We start from the raw sequence: 23,214 nt of genomic DNA, 5'->3' as shown, positions 1-23,214 counted from the left end.
GTTTGAACCCAGGCAACCTGCTGGAGACTGCTTTATTCACCGCAAGACCCCATTATTTGGCTGGCCAGGCCCCTGTTGCAGATAGGTTCTAGAAATGGACTTCGTAATGTGAATACTAAATAAAATCACAGTTTAAAATAGAACAGAACGTTGGCAATTATGTGTTTAGAACTAATTGATTTTAGAATTACAACAAGGCAAATATAAGGATGGGAAACACTGAGAATTTGTTCCAGCCCACAGGTGTAATAAAAAATGTACTGATGTGAGCAAGGAGGCTTCAAAGCTCTCTCTTGCCTCTGTTCTTTAGACTATCAACTGGATGTCTCTGGATACACTGCTCCACCATTTGCCTCTATGTGCCCTCAGCTATGTTGGATCCTGGGAACTGAATTCCCTAAAAGCATACAGAAAGAGACTTACTAATGTGTGTATGGTTGGAGGAGGAGGGGCACAAGGAGAGTGGCTCTTCTGCAGTGTTTGGTAGGTGAAAGCCCTGGACCTCTTAGCATTCTCCTCACTTAAGGCCCCCAACACACTGTGGTGAGCGGCTTTATCCTTGGGCTCTGCCAGATTTTTTAACAATATTCCCTTGAAACTTTCTGTTTTCATTGGGAAGGGAGGAAAGACAGGTCAGGTTTGCCTGGCGAGGCTCCACCTGAGCCTTTGTGTTGTCTCTTCTAAAACAGATTTACATATGAATCAAGTGGAATCATGAAAATGGATGGTCTGGTGTAATCTCCTGTGGCATGTTGCTTTATACAATGATGCATCCTTGAACTGATATCATTGTATTTCCTACACTCTGAATCTAGTACACACTTGATTCCATTCATTCCATTCAGAATTCCAAATAAGTCCTCACCCAAATTAATCAACTATCAGTAACATACAATTGATTATTTTTCCCACTGAATTAATTATCTGTTGTTGCATAACCAACTACCCTAAAACTTAGGAACTTAAAGTGACAAACTTAAAATGTATTTTCTCACAGTCTCTGGGGTCAGGAATCCAGGTGTGGCTTAGGTGGACTCTGGCTCAAGGTTTCTCAAGAGGTTGTGATCAAACATTAAGTCAGGGCCGTGGTCTCATCTGAAGGCTTGACTGGGAGAGAATCCCCTACCATCTCCCTCATATGGTAGGTTGCTGCTTCAGTTCTTCACAGGCTGTTGAACTGAGGACCTGAGGATTTTGCTAACTCTGGGCTGGAGACCTCTTTCAATTCCTTGCCATGTGAGAAATAAGCTATAGCTATTAAGCCAAGGAGAAAAATATTATACAAATAATTGATCTTTTGATCTAGAAGACTCAGGAAAGTTTAACAAAAATTATTCAAACAAGTTTGAAAATTTAGGAAAATGTTCAGATGCAAACATAAATATAAAATATTAATGGTTGCTTTTTTTGCCAGCACTAATATAAGTCAAAATTAGGATGGTGAAACTATTTTATTCTATATCATCAAAAATAATTAAGCAAATTTACAAATAACTTTAATAACAAATCTGTAAAAAAACAGTTTCAATAATTATGTCATCTCTATGATGAGAACTAGAAAACATATGGAAAGATATAATTGAAAATAAATGAGGAGATGCACCATGTTCCTGAAGGAGAATACTAAATAGTATAAAGGTAATTTATTAATTCTTCTTAAATAATTTAAAGGTTTAATGTGATTCCAATAAAATTTTTCTAAAATAGTTCTAATTTTTGACAAAGTGGTAATATAGTTCATTTTAAAAGTATGTAGTGTTGCATAGTAAAAAATTTCCAGAGATAAAATAAAATAAGATGGAAAGAGTAACGAAGATAGATTTGTCTTACAAGATAATAAAGCCAACAATAAACTTTCAGTTATTAAGATGCTGTGTATGTAAGGAAAGAATTGACAGTTTGATCAATGGAGCAATATAAACATTTTAGAAACCAACACTCTTATATGTAAGAATTTAATATATAGCCAAATGTCCATCATAAATCAATGTGTAAAGGGAGGAGCATTCAATAAATGATGTTGGAACAATTGGTTAGGTATTTAGAAAAGAATGAAGCTAGACTGAAATGACTTGGTGATGTGCTTAAAATTAAGAGAAAATAAAACTGAACCAAAGAAAACATTATAAATGAGCATTTTGTAGACCTTAGGAAGGAAATTTTTTTTCTAAGAATGAAAAACATAGAAGAACTCACAAAGCAAAGAACATATAAGCAAAAAAAAAAAAAAGTAGATTAATTACTTAAAGTTCTAAAACCTGTGTCTAAGTTACCATAAAATAACATTCAAAGAAATTTGACAACCCTGGAAATTATCCGTAGACAAAGATGTAGTCTTCTTAAAATATTTTTAAAAATTGTCAAATCAAGAAGAAACAACACTATTGCCTCATGACAGATAATTCACCAAAGAAAGATAAAGAGGCAAAAAACATTTTTTTAAAGTTTGATCTTTTTAGTTATGAAAGACATGTGTGTTAAAATAACAACAAAACAATATTTTTCTGATTCTAAAGGTTAAAAAAAATCTTTAAAAGCTATAATATTCAGTATTAGTGAGGGCGATGTATACTAGCATTAGGTACAATCCTGTCTGAAAAATAATTTTGGAAAAGTATACCAAAGTAATTAGATATTAATATCCTTAGACTAAAGAAAGGATCTTTACTAATTGGAATTTGTGTTTTTAAAATAGCAGCTATTTAAAAACAGTTTAATTTTCTAATACTAGGAAATAATCATTTAATGTAGATAGATTAATAATATGTTTGCAGCAATTATAAATATCCTCAAATAAATTATTTTAAAAAATTGGAAAATATTAGTACAAACAAAAATTAGAATAAAACTGTTTACATAACACGATCATGCACACACACATATACCAATACAATCCTACATAAAAATGACAGCAGGAATATATCAAAATCCTAATCTATCTTTATGGGTGGATTATAAATTTGTTTTCTTTGATTCTCTTTATTTTTTTGTAGTTTTGATTATATTGAGACTATTATCTATCTAATAATAGAGTAATACACAAATTAGTCGGGACGCCATCACAGTAACAACCAATCAGCAGACTGCGTTTGCAGCAGGCGCAGGTGGGTGGGGACTTGCAGCGTTGGGGATGGGGGCAGGGACTTGCAGCATTGGGGACACGATGGTGGCTGCCGCTTGCCCAGGGCTGGCCCGGGGCTCAGGCAATGAGGGCTGAGCGAGGCTCAGGCAAGCTGCAGTGGCTGCGAAGGCCAAGGCTCAGGCAGCCTCACAGCTGGCAGTGGCAGCAGCAGAGGCGTGATGTGGGTGTTGCCTTCCCCTGATCCCCGGGTCACCTCCTGCAGTGGGAGGCCAGAGGCAGCAGCAGCAAGGGGGTGATAAGGGTGGTGCCTTTCCCTGATCAGCTGGTCACCTCCAGCAGAGGGAGGCCAGACTGCGGCTTAGGCCCGCTCCCCATAGGGCGCGGGCCTAAGCCATCAGACATCCCCTGAGGGCTCCCGGACTGTGAGAAGGGGCAGGCTGGGCTGAGGAGCCCCCCACCCAGTGCACAAATTTCATGCACCGGGCCTCTAGTCTATATATATAAAAGCCCAGGGACCTGAATGGTGGAATGACTGGTGGCTATGACGTGCACTGCAGCAGCCAACCAGCCTGATCCAGGGCCCAATCAGCCTCTGTCACCCCCTCCCCCCCCACGCCAGCGCAGCCCTCGATCGGCCCCAACACCCCGATTGGGGGTAGGGCTGGCTGGTCAACTGCCTGCAGCCCTCCCCCTGGCCAGCCCTGCCTCTGATTGGCCCCCAGCACCCTGATCATGGACAGGGCCAGCCGGCCAACTGCCCACGGCCCCTCCCTCTGGCTGGCATGGCCCGATGGGCCACCATTGGGGCAGGCCAGCTGGACCCCACCCATGCACGAATTTGTGCACCAGGCCTATAGTATTTTTATAATAATTAAAGAATTGCTGCAAAAAGGATAAGGGGATACTTCTCAAATCTAAGTAGACATGCATTCATATACTCATTCAACAAATATTAACCAAGTGTCCACTAGTGCCAGACACTGTTCACCCTCCAAGGGTGAATAAAACAGGCAAATTTCCCTCCCCTCAGTGACCTCACAGTCCCTGTGCCTCTCAAGATTTATATTCCTGATTTTCAGCTTCCCCATTTCTAGTATTATCTCCATCAGAATAAATAGGTTGCATTTTTCTCATACTCAGCAAAAAAAAAAAAAAAAAATTAGCTTGCTTTCCCACAAAGAAAACCTAGCAACCAATTCTCTTAACTTCCCATCCTTTTGCTTTAATTGGCAGCCCTCCCCTGGAGCTAACTTTTTCCCTGAACAATGACTGTGTCATTAGCAGCAGCCAAATTGCCAAATGACACCTTCCTTTCTCTCTTATGTGTTACCTGCCCAGGAATGCAGTTTAGCCGAGTTCTGTGCTGAGGCCCCAAATGGAAAAAAAATTTTTTTAAATAAGCACTAAGATGAGCTCTAGGAAGAGCTAAATAGCACACTATATTTCCCCAAGATTTTTCTACAATAAATAGCATGTGTGTGTGTGTGTGGAGTGTGTGTGTGTGTGTGTGTGTATGCTCATGGTATGCTAGTGATAGGTGCTGTATACACATAATACATGTGTACTAAATTTCCCAAACAAAACCTTACAATTTATGAAAGCTGTATTTAATAAATGATTCCAAAGTTAACCTTCACTAATGCTCTTGTACCTTTAATTACTGATTAGCTGGACACACATTTTAAAGCATTATTTTTCCTCCAGTTGGAAACACCTTCTGTCAGGCACCCATTCAACATTCCCTTCTAAGTGGCAGTAATGACCCTACTGCTGAGCATATTGGGATGAATGGGCAGTCTTTTCCCTTAACTCCCTCACAGGCTTAAGCAGGGAGAGATGTAGAGTATATTACAATACTGTCAGTTAAGGGCTAAGTTCAAGGTGTGTTCAGGAAGCTTTGAAAATCAAGGGACAGACCATCTAATAAATTATGTTAAAATACACTCTTTATGCTAAATTTGTAGAGAAGTGTAGAAGCCTGAATGGCACACCGAATGGGGGCAGGCAAAGAAAGGGCATGTGAATGGTTAAGGAAACTGGCAAAAATACTACACAGTGTGTACCAGGATAATTTATTGACCTACTAATGGTTGTTTTGTTTCTGCTGCTGTAAAAGAATTGAAAAGAATGTGAGCTCCTTATGTTTTTCTCACTGTGTTTTCTCTCCTTCCCATTCTGGCACTTTATCAAAACTGTGCTAACTCTTCTTTATAGCTACTAATTCAATAAGTCCTCCTCAAAACAATATGAGGGAGAAACTCTTAGCATCTCTTATTTAAAGACAAGAAAACTGAAGAACAGAGTAGATAAGCAACTTTGTGGTTAGTAAGAAACCAGAATTCAGAGATGAATTGGATCAAACAAAGCCTATAACCGCCACCCAAACAAAGGATACATATGCAGAATATGTAAAAGATGTTCCACAAATCAAGAAGAGAAAACAGAAAAACAGTCACAGGTTATAAATTCCATAGGAGAAGGAATCTGAATGGGCAATAAACACACAAAAAGATGTCAACCTCATTTGGATTTTTCAAAATGGAATGCAAAGTAACAACATAATGCCATGTTTCTCTCATAAAATAGGCAAATATTAAAAAGCCTGACAATATCAATTATTTGCAAGGATTTGGTGAAAAGAGAATACTCATACATTACTGGCAAGAATATAAAATGGTATAGCAATTTTGGAGAGCAATTGGTAGCACTAGTAAAATTACAACTATGCAGACTTTATGATCCAGCAGTCCACTTCTAGATGTACAAGCTAGAAAAAATTATCATATGTATGTACCACAAAACTATATAATGATTAATCAATTGTTGGGATACTATAAAGCTGACAACCACCAAAATGTCTATTACAAAAGAAATAGACAAACTTGTTATATTTATAGTCATATTATGAAATACTCTATAGTGAATAACAATTCTGAACTACATGTAGTTTATCTGGGTCTGTTAATTCTGGGTTGCAGAATAGGCATTTGTCATATTATTCTTTGTGTTTTTCAAGATCTTTAAAGTTTCTTAGAGAAAAGCAAAGGAAAGGACAATAGTTCTTCCTATCTTAAGAAAGAAAGCATAAATCCCACAAGACACCCTATGTTTCTCAGATGCCAATAGTATTTCCTTTTTTTTTTTTTTTTTTGCCACTTCCAAGACTGTGTAGAGCAGCGGTTCTCAACCTGTGGGTCAAGACCCCTTTGGGGGTCGAACAACCCTTTCACAGGGGTCGCCTAAGACCATTGGAAAACACATATATAATTACATATTGTTTTTGTGATTAATCACTATGCTTTAATTATGTTCAATTTGTAACAATGAAATTGGGGTCACCACAACATGAGTAACTGTATTAAAGGGTCGCGGCATTATGAAGGTTGAGAACCACTGGTGTAGAGGCTTATAATTAAGCATGTGCATTTTCAAAAGATTTCTGATCATTTGAAACCTCCCCTCCCCTCCATGGGCTTGAATTGTTGATTCTCGGGCTTAAGGGCATCTTTTTACAAAGTCATATGCTATTTTATTTTTCTATTTACTATTTTCAGATGGGCCATCTTGAACCAAAGCTTATCTATTTTCTTACCGGATGTTTACGAAGGGCATCAGAAGTAGCAAAAATGCTTTGCCAGCCTTATATTCTCCCACAAGGTCCCTGAAATCCCAGCGTTAGTGTAGGCACAGAGTCTGACCAAGCAGATGGTAGTTGAACCAGCTTTTGACAACTACTCAACCAAGATCCTCAACTTCCCAGCAAGGGGCCTCACTACCCAACACCCAAGTTCTTTGCTAGTTCCATAATTACAAGTCTGCCAGCTGAATCCCTCCAACCTCTGAACCAATTTTGGTTTTAATCAAGAGGCTTTAGGCCGCTAATAACAGAACCACAAGCCAAATGAAGCATACTGGCTCACATCCCTGGAAAGTCTAGGGGTTAATGGCTCCTCTCAGGCATACCTGGACTAAAGGGTTTAAATAATTTGATTCTTCCTTCTCTCCTACCCCTTTTTCTCCACTCCTCCTCTCCCCGCTCCTCATTTTTTAAAAATATATTTTATTGACTTCAGAGAGGAAGGGAGACAGAGATAGAAACATCAATGATGAGAGAGAATCATTGATTGGCTGCCTCCTGCACACATCCCCCCCCCCCGCCACACACACACTGGGGATCGACCCTGCAACCCAGGAATGTGCCCTTGGCTGGAATTGAACCTGCGACCCTTCCCCCCGAAGGCCGATGCTCTATCCACTGAGCCAAACCAACTAGGGCCCCCTCCGCATTTTTTTCAATTCTGCTGCTCTCTTAGATGAACTTTTCCCACGAAGTTAGGGAAGATGATTGCCGGCAGCTCTGGGTTTCCACGGTCTGTGTTTACTAACCCAATGAAAGATATTCTTTCTCAGTGTCCATATATCAATCCCAAAGAAGGGTTCCAGTTTCCTCAGTTGGACCAATTACTGCTGCCATGAGGTGTGGGCACGGTGACGACACCCTCCCAGAAACCAAATGGGATGAAACTGGAGCAGTTTCCCAAAGGAAGAGGGCTGTTCCCAGCCAAAAAGGAAAGGACGCTGGGCAGCAAAACCGATTGGTACCACAAGTCCAGGAAAATTCTTTCTGCTTATCCCTAAGCTTTTGGTTACATACAACTTCCTTCCGTTAGTGTCTCTCTGAAGAATTAAGATGGAATTTTGAAGAAAAATGACCTTCTCTGAATCATCCTTTTCTTGAGGCCAACATGGTATTAGCAGGATCAAGGCGGTGGAGAATGAAGAATGGAGGGTGTCTTGAGTGGTTAGCGCACCCACTCTCACAAGCAGAGGACTCTGAAGGCTGTAGTATTGGCATTTACACTGTGCCTGGCTGGCTAATAACCCACTTGGGCCGGAAGTTTAATTCTGAACTCAGGCACACCCACAGGCATTTCCTGGGTGCAGCTTTAGTTCCCACGTCCACTGTGGGGAAGCTCCGGTCTTACTTTCCTCCAGGGCTGCATGCTTCAGCCCGATCCTGACAGCACAGCTCTCCAGTCAAATGGAAGTGTGAGAGCGTTTCTATTCTCCCAGGGGAAAAACATCTGCCCTCCCTGAGTGCGGGGTGCTGTGAAAGAGAGGTTATGGGATATTGCTCTACAGCAGTGGTTCTCAGCCTTGGCTGCACATTAGAATCACCTGGGAATCTTTTTAAAATCCTGATTTCTGGACCTCATCCTCCGGAAATTCTGTTTCTTTGTTACTAATGTTGTGGCCCTACCCCATAACAAAGAAACAGAATTTCCAGAGGATGAGGCCCAGAAATCAGGATTTTTAAAAGATTCCCAGGTGATTCTAATGTGCAGCCAAGGTTGAGAACCACTGCTCTACAGCCTCCTCTGCAGTAGCCGATCACCAGGCAGTGTTAGAGCAGCTGGTGCCCATCAATTCACCCTCTGTGATTTCAAATACCAGTTAGAATTGTGATCTCCTAATTGCCTCATTTTTAGCCACATTTTAAAGTAATTAATAAGTAATTGACTAATGGGTTAATAATAGCCTCAATCATTTTTCTAATGATCAGCTCCGGCATGTAATCATCTTTATGGCCTGGGGGATGCGTCGCACTCAGATCATATCTTGTTAATAGCCCCCAAGTCGGTCCCATAAAGCTGTCCATTCTTACCAGAGAAATTTGCTTTCATCCCCAAAGCAGTTGGAAAAAAAAAAAGTTCAACCTTCAAGCTGCAATTTGTCAGACATCTTTTAAAATTCTTCCCTCCTCTTGAATGCCCTGTCCCTTCCCCCTATCCAATTTGTTCTCTCACTGAAACTCAGAGGGAAGTGTCAACATCCAGGAGTGATTTCTAATTGCAGTGAAGCCTTATCGCACGAGCACTCCCAAACACACCTCCCTTTAGCGGTAACATTTACCTGGACTCCCAGTTTTGTTTCATCATAATTATAGATGATACTAGCTGTTAGATATGAAGGGACTGATTAACCTTTGGGTTTTTATTCAAGGGGAAGGATGGCCACTGCATAACCACCCAGCACATCAGGAAAGTTGTAAGTCATAAATAGATCTCAAAGCAGTTGAAACTTGCTGTTCTCATGAGGACCCCCAGCAGCTGAAAGTCATTTAGAAATGAGTCAGCAAAACATTACGTGAGCAAAATGGGTAAAAGGAGGTCAAAAGGCAGAAGCATCCAGTTATAAAGTAAATAAGGCCTGGGAAATATAATGTACAGCATGGTGACTGTAGTCACTCCTGCTTCGCATATTTGAAAGTTGCTAAGAGAATAGATCTTAAAAGTCGTCTTCACAAGAAAAAAATTGTAACTATGTATGGTGATGGATGTTAACTACATGTATTGTGATAATCATTTCACAGTGTATACAAATATCAAATCATATTTGTATGACTGAAACTATTATAATGTTATTGGTCAATTATCCTATCTAATAAAGAGGTAATATGCAAATTGACCATCACTCCAACATACAAGATGGCCGCCACAAGATGGCTGCAGGGGAGGGCAGTTGGGGGCGACCAGGCCAGCAGGGGAGGGCAGTTAGGAGCAATCAGGCCAGCAGGGGAGCAGTTAGGCATCGATCAGGCTGGCAAGGGATTGGTTAGGGGGTGATCAAGCTGGAAGGCAGAAGTGGTTAGGGGCAATCAAGCAGGCAGGCAGGTGAGTAGTTGGGAGCCAGCAGTCCTGGATTGTGAGAGGGATGTCTGACTGCCTGTTTAGGCCCGATCCTAAACGGGCAGTCGGACATCCCTCGAGGGGTCCCAGATTGGAGAGGGTGCAGGCTGGGCTGAGGGACACACACCCCCAACCCCCCTGGTATGAATTTCGTGCACTAGGCCTCTAGTACATCAATAAAAACACAAAGCAAAACAAAATCCCATAAAATATGGCAATACCTAAGGCTACTTTCTCTTTGTTATAAAAAAAAGAAAAACATCATTGAAAGTCTATCAAATATCACCAACCTGTGGGAAGTGTTGCACTCGGGGGCCTGGGAATTTGGAGATGGGAACTCTAAAGATGCAGAGTAAGAGTTCAGCATTATGAATATGGAAATTAGACTACTGGAGAAAAATGTACAGCGATTGGTTGGTATACGGTCTTTTCAAGAAAAGTGGTCCTTCTTTTCTTAATTATTTCTTCTCTCTCCTGTATTCACAACTTCTTCATTGGTCTTTTTCACCCAGAATACAAACACATTAAAGCACCTCCCTTAAATAAAATAAACTGAAAGAGCTCTCCTCTGCCCTTCCCCTCTCCTCACCACCTTGTGTCACTCTCCCCCCAGGCTTTCCCTCTGCAGTGCTACCCTCCTCCCCTGGTTCAGTCCACCCCAATGTACAGACAGTTCCAGAGTATTAGAATGTTTCTCAAAGAAGTGGTGAAGTCAATGTAGGGTATCAGAATTTGGGGAAGAAAGGTATTAAGAGTGGACAAATATGGGCATAGCCATAGGATATATCTTCCCTATCTTTATCCTCTGCTCCCAGTTGAGAACTACTGCTTTAGAATTATATCACATTATTTTCTCATTTTGGAGTCTTTTGATCATTCCTCTATATGATAAAATCAAAACTCTGTTCCTGTCAGATCCAAATCTAGGAGACATAAAGGTGATTATGAAATATATACCGACTCCCTTAGGTTGAGTTCCCCCAGAAACAAAATACTGCAACCAAGATTTGATGCAGGAGGTTTATTAAGAACTGTTCTTGAGAACAATGCATATAAGTAAGGGAAACTGGATTCTGCTAAGAAAGAGGTTAAAGGAGTATATGTGGTTGCACTGAGGTTTTAGCCAATCTCACGGGAGCTCTGAAGCTGGGATGGCCCTTCAGACATGCCCTGGATTTGAAGCAAGGGGTCTGGGCTCTGATATCCCTGCATCAACCATCACTAAATTCAGCTGCCCCTGGGGAGGGAGCATAACCTTCGACAAGGACAATTTCTGCGGAGGGAATGAGCAACCAGCAGTCAACCTTCCTGACGACTGGAAGAATGAGTGCCTCACTCCCGGAGGAGGGGTCTAGATGACAGGCCCCAGCATCTAGTACATTCACCTTCCTCCCTCTAAGTCACCTTACTGAAGCCTATTCAGGTTCCTCAGCCTTGCCCATCCCTTCTGAAGCACAGGTATGGTGGGATTCTCCCAACACTGAGGTGATTTTGTTCATTTGCCTCAACCTGCTCTGTGGGTGTGGGGTTTGTTTGATCCTTTCTCTCCCTCTCCAGGGATTTGGCTCTATTCACTTTCAACAATACGCAATCACAACCACACTTTTTCTTCTGAGACTTTCTTCTAATCTCAGGTACTTCCTCTACAAATTGTTCAAAAGGTAACTCATCAAAGTCAAATGCAACTCTAAGGAAATATATTGGAACTCTTCCATGCCCTTTAATTATAATTTCCGTAACTTCCTGTCAAAATATCCTCACCCAAGGATATTTTTTTTCCATTGCTTTTTCAAAGAGAGAGTGGAAGAGATGGAGGGAGGGGAAGGAGAGAGACAGAGAGAGAGAGAGAGAAAAACATCGATATGAGAGAGACACATTGATTGGTTGCCTCAGGGCATGTGCCCCAACTGGGAGGCTGGGAGTGAACCCGAGACCATTCAGTGCACTGGCTGATGCTCCAACCATTTAGTCACAGAGCAGGACATTTTTTTACTCCTCAACTTGTTTGAAATCTCTAGAATATGACTTTGTTCTATACTTTGAAACTCCCTTCTCTACCTCCCCCACATTTTTTTGGCCTCACATTCTTTTCATATTCTGTTTACCTCTCTGACTCTAATCTCTGAGATTCTAGACTCCTCTCTTCTGTCCATCCCTAAAACACCAGAATGCTACCTAGACCATATTAATAACCCCAAAATTGTATTTACTATTACTATTCTTTACACATCAACCATATGCTGTTAATTTCCATATCTAGAAATCTGACTGGTTCATATATCCTTACGGAACAATTTAGCTATGTATGTGTGATACTAGTATGTGATACATACATATTTGGACATTTACATTCAAATATCTTAAACAAATTATACACAATATGTCCTCTTTTTCCCTAAATGCAATTCTCCTCCAATATTCTCTGCCTCAAGTAATATATCACCAGACACACCCATCACCAAGGCATTCTAGGCTCTGGCTTCTCCTCATTCCACACATAATCAAACATCAAGTCTGTTTATTCTACTTACTAAATAGCTTTTGAATCTCTCCACTATTCTCCACATTCCTACTGGTCCTGGTAGAAGCCTCATAAATTCTCACCTAAACCTCTTTAATAGCTTCCTAATGGGTTTCCTCGCTCCATTCTCTCCTCATCCAATTCATTTTTCACACTGCTACCAGAATGATCTCCTTAAAACACACATCTAATCTTTTTGCTCCCTTCCTTAAAAGCCTTCAACTTCCTATTGCCTTCTGGATAATGTTCAAACGCTTTGTCAGGGCATTAAAAAAAAAGTCAATCTGGCTCTTACCCAACTCATCTTTTCCACACTCCACTATAAACATGGCAGACCTTTTGCAATTTCCAGAATTGATCATGTTTCTCATACCATCATGTCTTTCTACTGCTGATCCATTTGCAATATCCTAGCCCACATATGGAGATTTTCCAGAAGTGAATTATGTTTGTATAGTATTTCTCATCTGACCATATTGTCTAAAGAACTATGAGGTGAGGGCCAGTTGGTAAATGTTACCTGAGCATTCTATGACACCTACAATTGAAGAGGTGGCGATAAATGGAGGCTATGGTCAATTTCTAGAGATTAAGAAATGTACCTCCATCACTGCAAAAATGAAGCCAGAAAAATAAAGTATGAAGGACATTTACAATAATGAGAAGATAGAAACCTAAGTTCTATTTGCTACTGAGATAACCCAACAAATATTAAAGATAAAATATAGCCAAATTATTATCATTGGAAAATAGAGAGAGACCAGAACAACATACCAGCAACTTTAGGTTCATAAAATGATGGAATAAAGAACATCCACATTCTCACTATCTGCTATTAGTGACTACAAGCAAGTAGAAGCTGGCCAGGTGGCAGCTCTCTTGTCTTCCTCGGGTCCATGCTGCCTAACTGTAGTTATTCTGCCTTCCTGTAAAAAGCTGTGAGCCAGAATTGCCCATAGCTGCTTACCTAGATCAAAGGGTCCTGCTTAGCAGTCATATTGCTGGCACTTTCATCCTTTCTAACCTTCCAAGGAATTAACACGAATGGAATTCTCATAGTCACTTGTATCATCTGAGGATCTTGTAGTCATTTACCTCTGAGAAGAGCCACTTAAGGTGAAGACCTACATATCCATCTGCCTTGTATGGGTGGGCCTGCCTACCTCTCATCTATGATCTTTAGGAAATATATCCAATTGCTGCTTCTCTGGACCTACAGATGCCAGAATTACATAGGATTTGAAAGGACCCACCCCAGTATATCTCTTCAAGGGGGAAAAATCATGAAACAAATTAACACATCAAAATAGAGTATGCAACAGATTAACCACGGCAAATAGGCCAACATTAAAAAAAGAGTTAATGTAAAAAATAGGTGAAGACTTCAAAGAATTTTAAGTACCATTCTGTGTTAGTGGGATAATGTATTGATAAAAAACATATCAGGCTGCTATGCTAAAGAGCAATTTGACAATAAGAAACTATTTTTCAATATAAAAATCATATTTGCTATAATGAAAAACTCAATAGAGGCAATGAACAGAAGAATGTATGTTACAAAACAATTAAAGAGTTTAATTATTGAAACAAATAATGCTCCCAGAATGTAGAGCAAGAAGACAAAAAGATAGAAAAGATGAGAAAACTCATAGAGGATAAATCCAGGTGCTCCAATCCAAAAAAATGAGAGGATTGAAGAGAGAGAAAAGACCTGATGGAGGAGAAACAAAAGTTGAACTGAAGAAAATTCCTCTGAGTTGAAAAATCAAATATTGGTCAAGATTATTGAAAAAATCTATATATACATTTAGTGTCACTTTAGAATCAAAAGATAAAGTCCTAAAACCTTCTATACAGAAAACATCAGTTACCTAAAAAAAAGATCATAATCAGGTTGGCACCATATCTTCATATGAATATCAATGGAGCAATATGTGTGGATTTTTAAGAAAGAAAGTAATTCTGCATGACTGTATCCACTCAAATTTTGTTCTTTCACGGTGGCAAGAATTTTTTAGACATGCAAGCACTTAGAAAGTATCACATCCATATTTCCTTTCTGAAAAAAGGAGATACTCATAAAAGTACTCTAGCCAAGCAAAAACTGCATTAGCATAAAGATCTCAAGATGGTGAAAATATAATATACAAGAAAGAACAGCAATCAATGAGACTATTGGTAATTCAATCTAAATAACAGTTGGTATTATGGTCCTAAAATATGTGGGAGCTATTAAGAAAGAATTCTTGAAATAGAAAGGACATAATGTAAGAAAAATAAGAATGAATTCAAGAGTGCGAATTTTCAAGCTTAACTGCTACTTCTATTGCTTTCTAGCTATTATGATCAAGAGCAAATTATTTAAAACCTCTTGTGCCTTGGTCTCCTCCTTAGTATAATGGGGTTGATAATAGCATCTGCTTCATAGAGTTGTTGTGAAGAATAAATAAATCAGTACATAAAAGGGCTTAGAAGCATATTTAGCATATAGTAAGTACTTAATAAACATCGTCTATCATCATCATCATCATCATCATCACCATCGTTATTAGTAAAAGTATGTCATTGAGAGGGCAGGAACATAATTGCTACTTTATTCTTACTCCTAGATAAAAACAAAGGTTCAAATGTGTATTTAAATTAAAGAAACCAGTAGGAAACTTGAAATGAGTTAGAAACCTTCACACATGAAATATTTTAGGACTAGGACACAGGCCCTGAGGCAAAGAGATAGTCCTTGCTTCCTTCATTAAACAAAATATCTCTTTAACACCTATGTGGCAGATGCTGTGCAAGACTCTGGGGATATAGAAGTGAATAGAACACACCTTCTCTTCCCTCCTGTAATATTAATGTCTATAGCCATGAAAAAAAAAAAGAGTCTTTCCTCAGCCCACAAGAAGAAGAGGTTTCCTTCAAGATGTTAAATCAGCTAGATAAATGCTGTGATATAGGAGGCTTCAATTTCTCTCTTTGCTTTCCCAGAGAGAAACAGTCATTTTCATCAGCATTCAGTATGTCCTGAATATAGGATGTTTAGGATATACACAGGATATAGACTGTCAACTATATCACACTTTAAGCCCCAGAATCCTGTGCATCCCATTAAAAGGAACTCCCTCCCTTTAAGTGGGGATGAAGACCACCCACTTACAGTTCATTCTCCTTAGATAAGCAGACACAAAAAACCCTCTCTTTCAGGGGTCCCTGCAAACTGTAGGTCGCTTATGCAGGAGAAAGGCTGGGCATTTCTTTCAGACATCCCTTCCCCTCCCACTACCCCATCTTCCCCAAATCAATCTTAGGAAGAAGACTCAGGAAGGGTCAGGGAATACCTTTTCCCACAGTCCTTGTGGATATTCCACCACAAATTCAAGCTTCGTAATAGTTAATTGTGTAGTAATAGCAGTTTCCTGTCTGTGTAACCTCACATTTCCATACAATTGCGTTGCATTCCCTTTTGCTGAGGTAGCACAGTGACCATGTTTCATCAGTTGTCTTGAGTGAATGATGGAAGATTGGGAATTCAGAATTCCACAAATAAATTCTGAAGATGGACCACACAGATAATTCTGATTTCAAGAGCAAGGAAATCTTTATTCAAAAAAGAAGGGGCATAGGACAATAAAAATAAAGGCATGATAAAGCCCAGGTGGGAACATGAACTTTGAAGAGAGCCTGGAGATCTGTCCTATATTTGTTCAAATCCAACGAGACTAAAATTGAATATTAAATTGGAGGTATGGGTCCAGAAGATAAAAACCAGGGACAAAGAAAGCAAGAGGAACCCTGGACAGTTTGGCTCAGTGGATAGAGCTTCGGCCTGCAGACCAAAGGGTCCCTGGTTCAATTCTGGTCAAGGGCACATACCTTGGTTATAGGCTCCTCCCCAACCTAGGCCCTGGTTGTGGTGCATGCAGGAGGCAACCAATCCATGTGTTTCTCTCACATGGATATTTCTTTCTGTCTTTGCCTCTCTCTTCAACTCTCTCTAAAAAAAAACAATGGAAAAATATCCTCAGGTGAGGGTTTAAAAAAAAAAAGAAAGAAGGAAAGAAAACAAGAGGAGCAGGCACAGAAGTCAGTGACTGCCATTATGAGACTGCTTGTAGTTTAATTGGGATAGGTTTGCAGAGTTTCTGAGATCCATTAAAGTTGCACGTGACCTCCACGAACATGAAGCAATTTCCTTGTAGTATTAAGTCAGAATAAGTCTGCGTGGGTTGTAGAAAAAAATGGGAACATAAATTTGCACTAGCTCCAATATGCATCCCTCAGATTTAGTCTGCTCTAGTTTCTTGAAAATTATTACTATTGGCCGCAGGATATTCTATTGAATGGATACATTATAGTCAATTTACCCATTTCCTTATTGTTGAAAATTTATGTCATTTCCATTTTTCATTAATATTATACTATGATTAACATCTTCATACATACACTTGTATTTCTATTAAATATTACACTAGATCCTTAGGATAGATAGAGTTGTAGAATTTTAAAAGATGTGATCTGATTAGATTAGTGGTTTATAAAGATAATTCTGATGGAAGGGGAAAAGAATTTGAAATAGGGAAACAAAATAGGATATATTAGCAATAACCCAGGTAAAAAAGTAATTACTAAACCAAGGAATTGACGGACAGTGAATACAGGTTTCAAATACTTAATATCCAATCAAAGTTGGATACAATACAGGGGCAAAAGTAGGTTTTTACAGTTGTTCATATGGAAAATAATACAATCATCCTATATAATAAAAGACCAATATGCAAATTGACCAAATGGTGGAACGGCCAGTCGCTATGATGTGCACTGACCACCAGGGGGCAGATACTCAACGCAGGAGGAGCACCACTCAGACAGAAGCCCTGAGCCAGCCGGGCTTACGGCTGGTGAGTGCAGCAGCGGTGGCAGAAGCCTCTCCCACCTCTGCAGCAGTGCTAAGAATGTCTGGGGAGTGCAGCAGCGGTGGCAGAAGCCTCTCCCACCTCTGCAGCAGTGCTAAGAATGTCTGACTGCTGGCTCCCAGGGGGAGCAGGCCTAAGCTCTCAGTCAGACATCCCCCAAGGGCCCCTGGATTGCAAGAGGGTGCAGGCCAGGCTGAGAGACGCCCCCCTCCCATTAGTGCACAAATTTGGTGCACCAGGCCTCTAGTTAAATAATACAAGAATAAACTGTTTCACATACTCATAACTATAAACCTATTTCTGCCCCACCCTGTATTAAAGGGAGAATTGCACAAATTTTGTGCACCAGGCCTCTAGTTAAATAACACAAGAATAAACTGTTTCAAATACTCATAACTATAAACCTATTTCTGCCCCACCCTGTATTAAAGGGAGAACTGGACATCTGAACAGGTGTAGGAGGAAGAGAGAGGAGGAGTTCAGGTAATTTCCTGGTTTCTAGGAGGTGCACATGTTGAATTAAGGTGCCTCTGAGACATTTTGAGGGACATATCAAGTGACCCAGTGATGCATCCCTCCAGCTCCTGCATTAAACAACTACAGCAGTGCTAAAGATATTACATTTAGTTGAAGTTGAGTGATAAGGTGCATACTTAATAAGTCCCTCCATCCCAAAGGAAGTCCCCAAATAGTTGAGCAATCATATTCTTTTCTCCAGTGCATATGGTTTTTTCATTTTTCTTCAGTTACTTAATTTATATATTTTCTACTTATCTAGGCAGATGGCAATAAACATACTGTGTTTTCTCTGACAGATTATTTGGTTTCTGACACACAGAGTGTACTATGTTTATACCAATCCATTGCAATATTTAGCTTTCACATCTCAAGGATACATACATTTGTAAACTTTAAAGAAATTATTGATAATTTTTAAAAGTTTTAATTATCAAAATAAGGTACAAATATTTTTATATATGTAAACTTTCATAGACTGGGTACTTGTGAGGAAATACATAATGTAATGCCATTGGGTTTATATTATAAATAGAAAATTTCCTGAGTATCAAACATAACACACTAGGACAGAAATACAAATTATAATGTCATATCTACTGAAGGCTCTGACAACCTGACCTCATGTTTCTGTAAACGTGAACAGACACGTGCTGAAATGTGCCTAAGTCATTGGTACCTCCTTTCTAATGGTGAAAATCCAGGTTCTGAAAATAAGCACATCCTAATTCCAGAAATGGTGCGGTGAACAGTGCTGAAGAGGAGATAGGAGTGAGGAGTGTGGCCAGTGCCATGTGAGCCACATGAGAAAAGAAGCTGCTCAAGGCTGTGGAGGGGAGCATGCACTGAGGGAAAACATATTTGGGACTGGCATGGAAGTTCTGTAGTTGACTTTAATAGGAATCCCACAGCCCTGGCTGGTGTGGCTCAATTGGTTGAGTGTTGTCTCATGCACTGAGAGGTCCCAGGTTCAATTCCTGCTCAGGGTTCATGCCCGGGTTGTGGGTCAATCCCCAGGAGGGAATGTGCAGGAGGCAGCTGATCAATGTTTCTCTCTCTCTCTCTCTCCCCCTTCTTCTAACTCTAAAATCAATAAAAACATATTGTAAAAAATTAGGAAATCCCACAAACCATTTCCTTCTTTGGCACAAATTTTATTTTGAAATAATCTCAAACTTACAGAAGAATAGTATATATAGTACATTTAAAAAAAAACACACCAAAAACCTTTGAGTGTGAATTGCTGACCTGATGCCCCATTACTCCCTGAATACTTTAGTGTGTGTTTCCAACAAGCAAGGATATTATCTTAATAATGAAAATATGAACATCAAAATCAGGAAATTAATGTGGCATGTTAATATCACCTAAGCCTCAGACCCCACTTAAGTTTTTGCAGTCATCACAATAATGTCCTTTATAGCAAAAGGATCCAGTTTAGAATTACATGTTGCATTTAAGTATTAGGAAGTATGTGTTGCGTTTGTGACTTCTGAAGATCACAGGCCAGTTATTTTGCATCACGTCTCTCCATTCTGGGGTGTCTGACGTCTCCTTGTGACTGGAATCAGATTACGTGATTTGGCAGATACATTCGAGAACATGCTGTGTTCTTGTCATGCATCTATCAGGTGACAGAAGATTGCAATTTCCCCATCACTGATGATGCCCGCTTTCATCATTTGTTTAAGGTGGTTTATGCACTTCTTTACTGTAAGTTACATTTTTTCCTTTGAAATGAGTAAGTTTTCTGAAGACATTCTTTGAAACTATGTAAATAGTTTCAATGGGATATGTAAATACCTCATTGTTCATCAAACTTTCTTGTCAATTTAGTTATATCAGAATGGACTATTGTTTCCTTTTTTATTCAATGAGTTAGACAGTTGACCCTTAAACAGCCCTGGGGTTAGCAGTGCCTGCCAACCACACAGTCAAAAATCTGTGTTTAATGTACGTCTGCCCTCCAAACACATAAATTCCCAACCTCCAATTGACCCTTAAACAACTAGATTTTGAACTGAGCAGATTCAACAGAAAAACATCCACATGTAAGTGGACCAGTGCAGTTCAAACCCATGTTGTTCAAGGGTCAACTGCAATCCTGATTTATTTTCATACTCAAATGTGATGACTTTAAAGATGGCTCTGATGTACTTTTGACATGTCTCATCATTCTCTCAGCACCTCCTTGCTTTCTGGTATAAAAAGATGTTCTGGACTCATTTTGCAGTTTCCCTGCCCCAGCCTTGGTATCAGCCATTTCTCTAAGGAGCATTGGTTTCTTTTATTTTCCAATAAAATGCTATTTAGAAGCCAAAATCTGGGCATACGTGTGCCTTGGAGGTGAAGCCTCTAGGCCCTCCCAGTCCACAGAACATTCACACCATTATTTACATCTACATGTATTTCTATATCTATCCGTATTTATAGAAGTCCAGGAGTTCACACCAATATCTCTAATTCCAATCTGATGCCATAGGTTCATCCATATTTGTATCTCTCCTCTGTCACAGTGACAAATATTGTGGGAATTACCCTGATTATATTTATTTGAAAAAATAAACCTCTGTGGCATGAAACCAATCTTCCATCACTGCCTACCTTCTTCCCTGCATGGATGCTCACCTCTACTTACTCCAATTCCAGGATCTTATGCCAGGAAGCCCCTTGGTGCAGATGATGCCCTCGCTACCCCTCTTGGTCTCTGACTCCCCTGCCAGCCTGCCCCTCTGTGTCAACACATGTATATCCATGCCTTCTCCAGGTATATCACCCTCTCAGCACCTTGATGTGTCCACCAAACCAGAAACGCTCTGAACCCCTTCCAATGGAAGTTTCATTAGAGAGACATGACTGCTTACACCATTAGCCATTGGTGATTAACTCAATATCCAGTCCTCCTCTCCCTGAAGATCAGGAGGTGGAGCTAAAAAACAAAACCTTCTAATCCTGGCTTGGTTTTTGAAGTCACCAGCCCTCACCCTGAAATTATCTACACTGACCCCAACACCCCCCCTTGTTGGGAGTCATCTCATATAGAAAAGACACTCTTCACTCAAGAGATTGCAAAGGTTTTAGGAGTTCTGTGCAAGGAACCCAAGACAAAGAGTAAATACATACTTTCATTAAACCACAGTGGAGAAAGCTTTACTGCCTCTTAATTACTTCACCCAGTGGGGACACCCATGACCTGAGCTCACATTCCACTGGTGAGAACTTGTCATGTGATCACACCTAACAGTAATGGGAGCTGAACAGTATAGTCAGTGTGTGCTCAGGTAGGAGTCTCTGCCACAGTGCCAGACACAACCTTTCTGAATTAAGGTTGTTGCCTTAGTACAGTGGGGCCTTGGTGTGCAGGATTAATTCGTTCCGAGACCGAGCTCGTTAAGGAGCTCGTTAACTCAAATTACTCTGTCAACTCAAAGCAAAAAATCAGCAGAGAGACAGCTGGTATCTCAAAAAACTCGTTAGTTGGGACCCTCTTAAGTCAAGGCCCCACTGTATACTTATTGGTGGCTCCAATCCTTGCTTGCTCTCCCCTGGCAGTAACTGAAATGTTACACAGAATTATAAACTGACACGATGATTCTTTAGTTCAATTTATAATAGCACGATTAAAACAGTGTCCAGGTTATCAGAGAGGAGAACCAAGGAGAAGTAATGCATGCTGTCTTTGAGTTAATACCAGTTCCCATACAACTGACCTGTAGGCCTGCTGCTGTATAACAGTTTTACAAAATTTGTACTACAACTATGTAAAGGATGCCTCTCAGCATTGTGGAGTGCAGAATCGTCCAGGTATAGATGGTGGCCCTGTTCCCCCATTCTCGGTAAGTAATTAGCATAAAGGAGATGACAGGAGACACATGCATAGAAACTACAAAAAAGAAAAATGAAATCAAAACTTTACCTTCTCAGAGAAATTAAAAGGGATATTCTATGAATCAAAACATCTCTACAAAGAGATGAAAAGATCAGACACTAAAAAGCAAAAGCCAATGTGGAGGAGGGCAGTCATGCCACAGGAGGTTGATTTGACTAGTTGATTCTACATCAGATTATAAATGAATTTTAAGATCTAAAGGTTAGAACTCAATTTGTTAACACTGCTTTTCCCTGGGGCCATGTGTTGTGGGGAGAGAAGCACTTTCACTTTTTACTTTTTACATTTTTGTAGCATTTGATTTGTTTAACATGAAATGTGAATTATTTTTTATTACTTTTCTTCTGGGGGGAGGGTGGGCTTCCTTTCAAGCATCTCTCTCTATTCATCAACAGACACACAAATCCATTATTACAATTTTACATAGCCTGTATTCTGAAACCTTCATTTTTCATTCAATAAGATCTTTCCAGTCAATCAATAGAGTCCACTTGCAAGAGCTGCATGAAATTCCTACCTAATTTACTTTACGAGTCCATTACTGATGGACATTAAGATGGTTTCACATTTTCATTGCAAAGAGAGCGGTAATGCGCATTCATCTCCTTAGGGTACATTCCCAGAAGTGTGCTGCAGAATGAAATATTTTACATTTCAGCATATACTCTGCACCCCTTTCCTAAGGTGATGTGACTGTTTTCCACTCTCAACAATACTTGCTGTCCCTCACAACTGCAAATTTGAGGTTGGCAATAATTTTAACCTTTGCTGGTTTGATGGAGGGGAAAATACTATTTACATTTTACTAGTGCTTCCTTGACTATTTGAGGGGCAGGCGGGCATGGCAGTCAGAGACCAGGTGGGATGGGGGGGCATTATCCATTTCTCCAAGGAGCATTGGTTTCTTCTATATAATAAAAGCCTAATATGTAAATCAACCAAACAGCGAAATGACCAGCAGAACGACTGGTCGCTATGATGTGCACTGACCATCAGGGGGCAGACGCTCAATGCAGGAGCTGCCTCCAGCCTGCAGGCCCCAGGCCAGCCAAGGCAGGAGCCCCCCGCCCCAATTGCTCCACTGGTCGCCCCACAGATAGACCCTGATTGCCTACCTGTGCATGATTTTTGTGCACCGGGCCTCTAGTTTTCCAATAAAATGCTAAAGCATCCTCACAAGAGGACACTTTTCCAGTGATTTTTAGAGAGAGTGGAGGGGAGAGGGAGAGACAGAGAAAGAGAAACATGGATGTGAGAGAGACAGGTTGATTGGTTGCCTCCCTCAGAAGGCCCTGACCAGGGATAAAGCCTGCAACTGAGGTATGTGCCCTTAACTGGAATTGAACCTGAGACCCTTCAATCTGAGGGGCAACCCTCTTCTTTGTGCTCTTTGGTAATTTGCCTTAAAGTATTTTTCTAATTTTTCATTAAAACAAATATTTTTCCTATTAATTTGCAAGAGCTCTCTATTTACCTGGGATATTCTTTGTCTAATATTTTAAAAAATTATTTTCCAATTTGCCTTCTATCTTTCAACTTTTTTTTTTTTTTTAATATTTTTTATTGATTTTCCACAGAGAGGAAGGGGGGGAGAAAGAGAGTTAGAA

Source organism: Myotis brandtii, unplaced genomic scaffold (assembly GCF_000412655.1).
Source record: "Myotis brandtii unplaced genomic scaffold, ASM41265v1 scaffold422, whole genome shotgun sequence".
Lineage (NCBI taxonomy): Eukaryota > Metazoa > Chordata > Mammalia > Chiroptera > Vespertilionidae > Myotis > Myotis brandtii.
The sequence above is the reverse complement of the archived record's forward strand: the minus strand, read 5'-3'. Positions refer to the sequence as shown.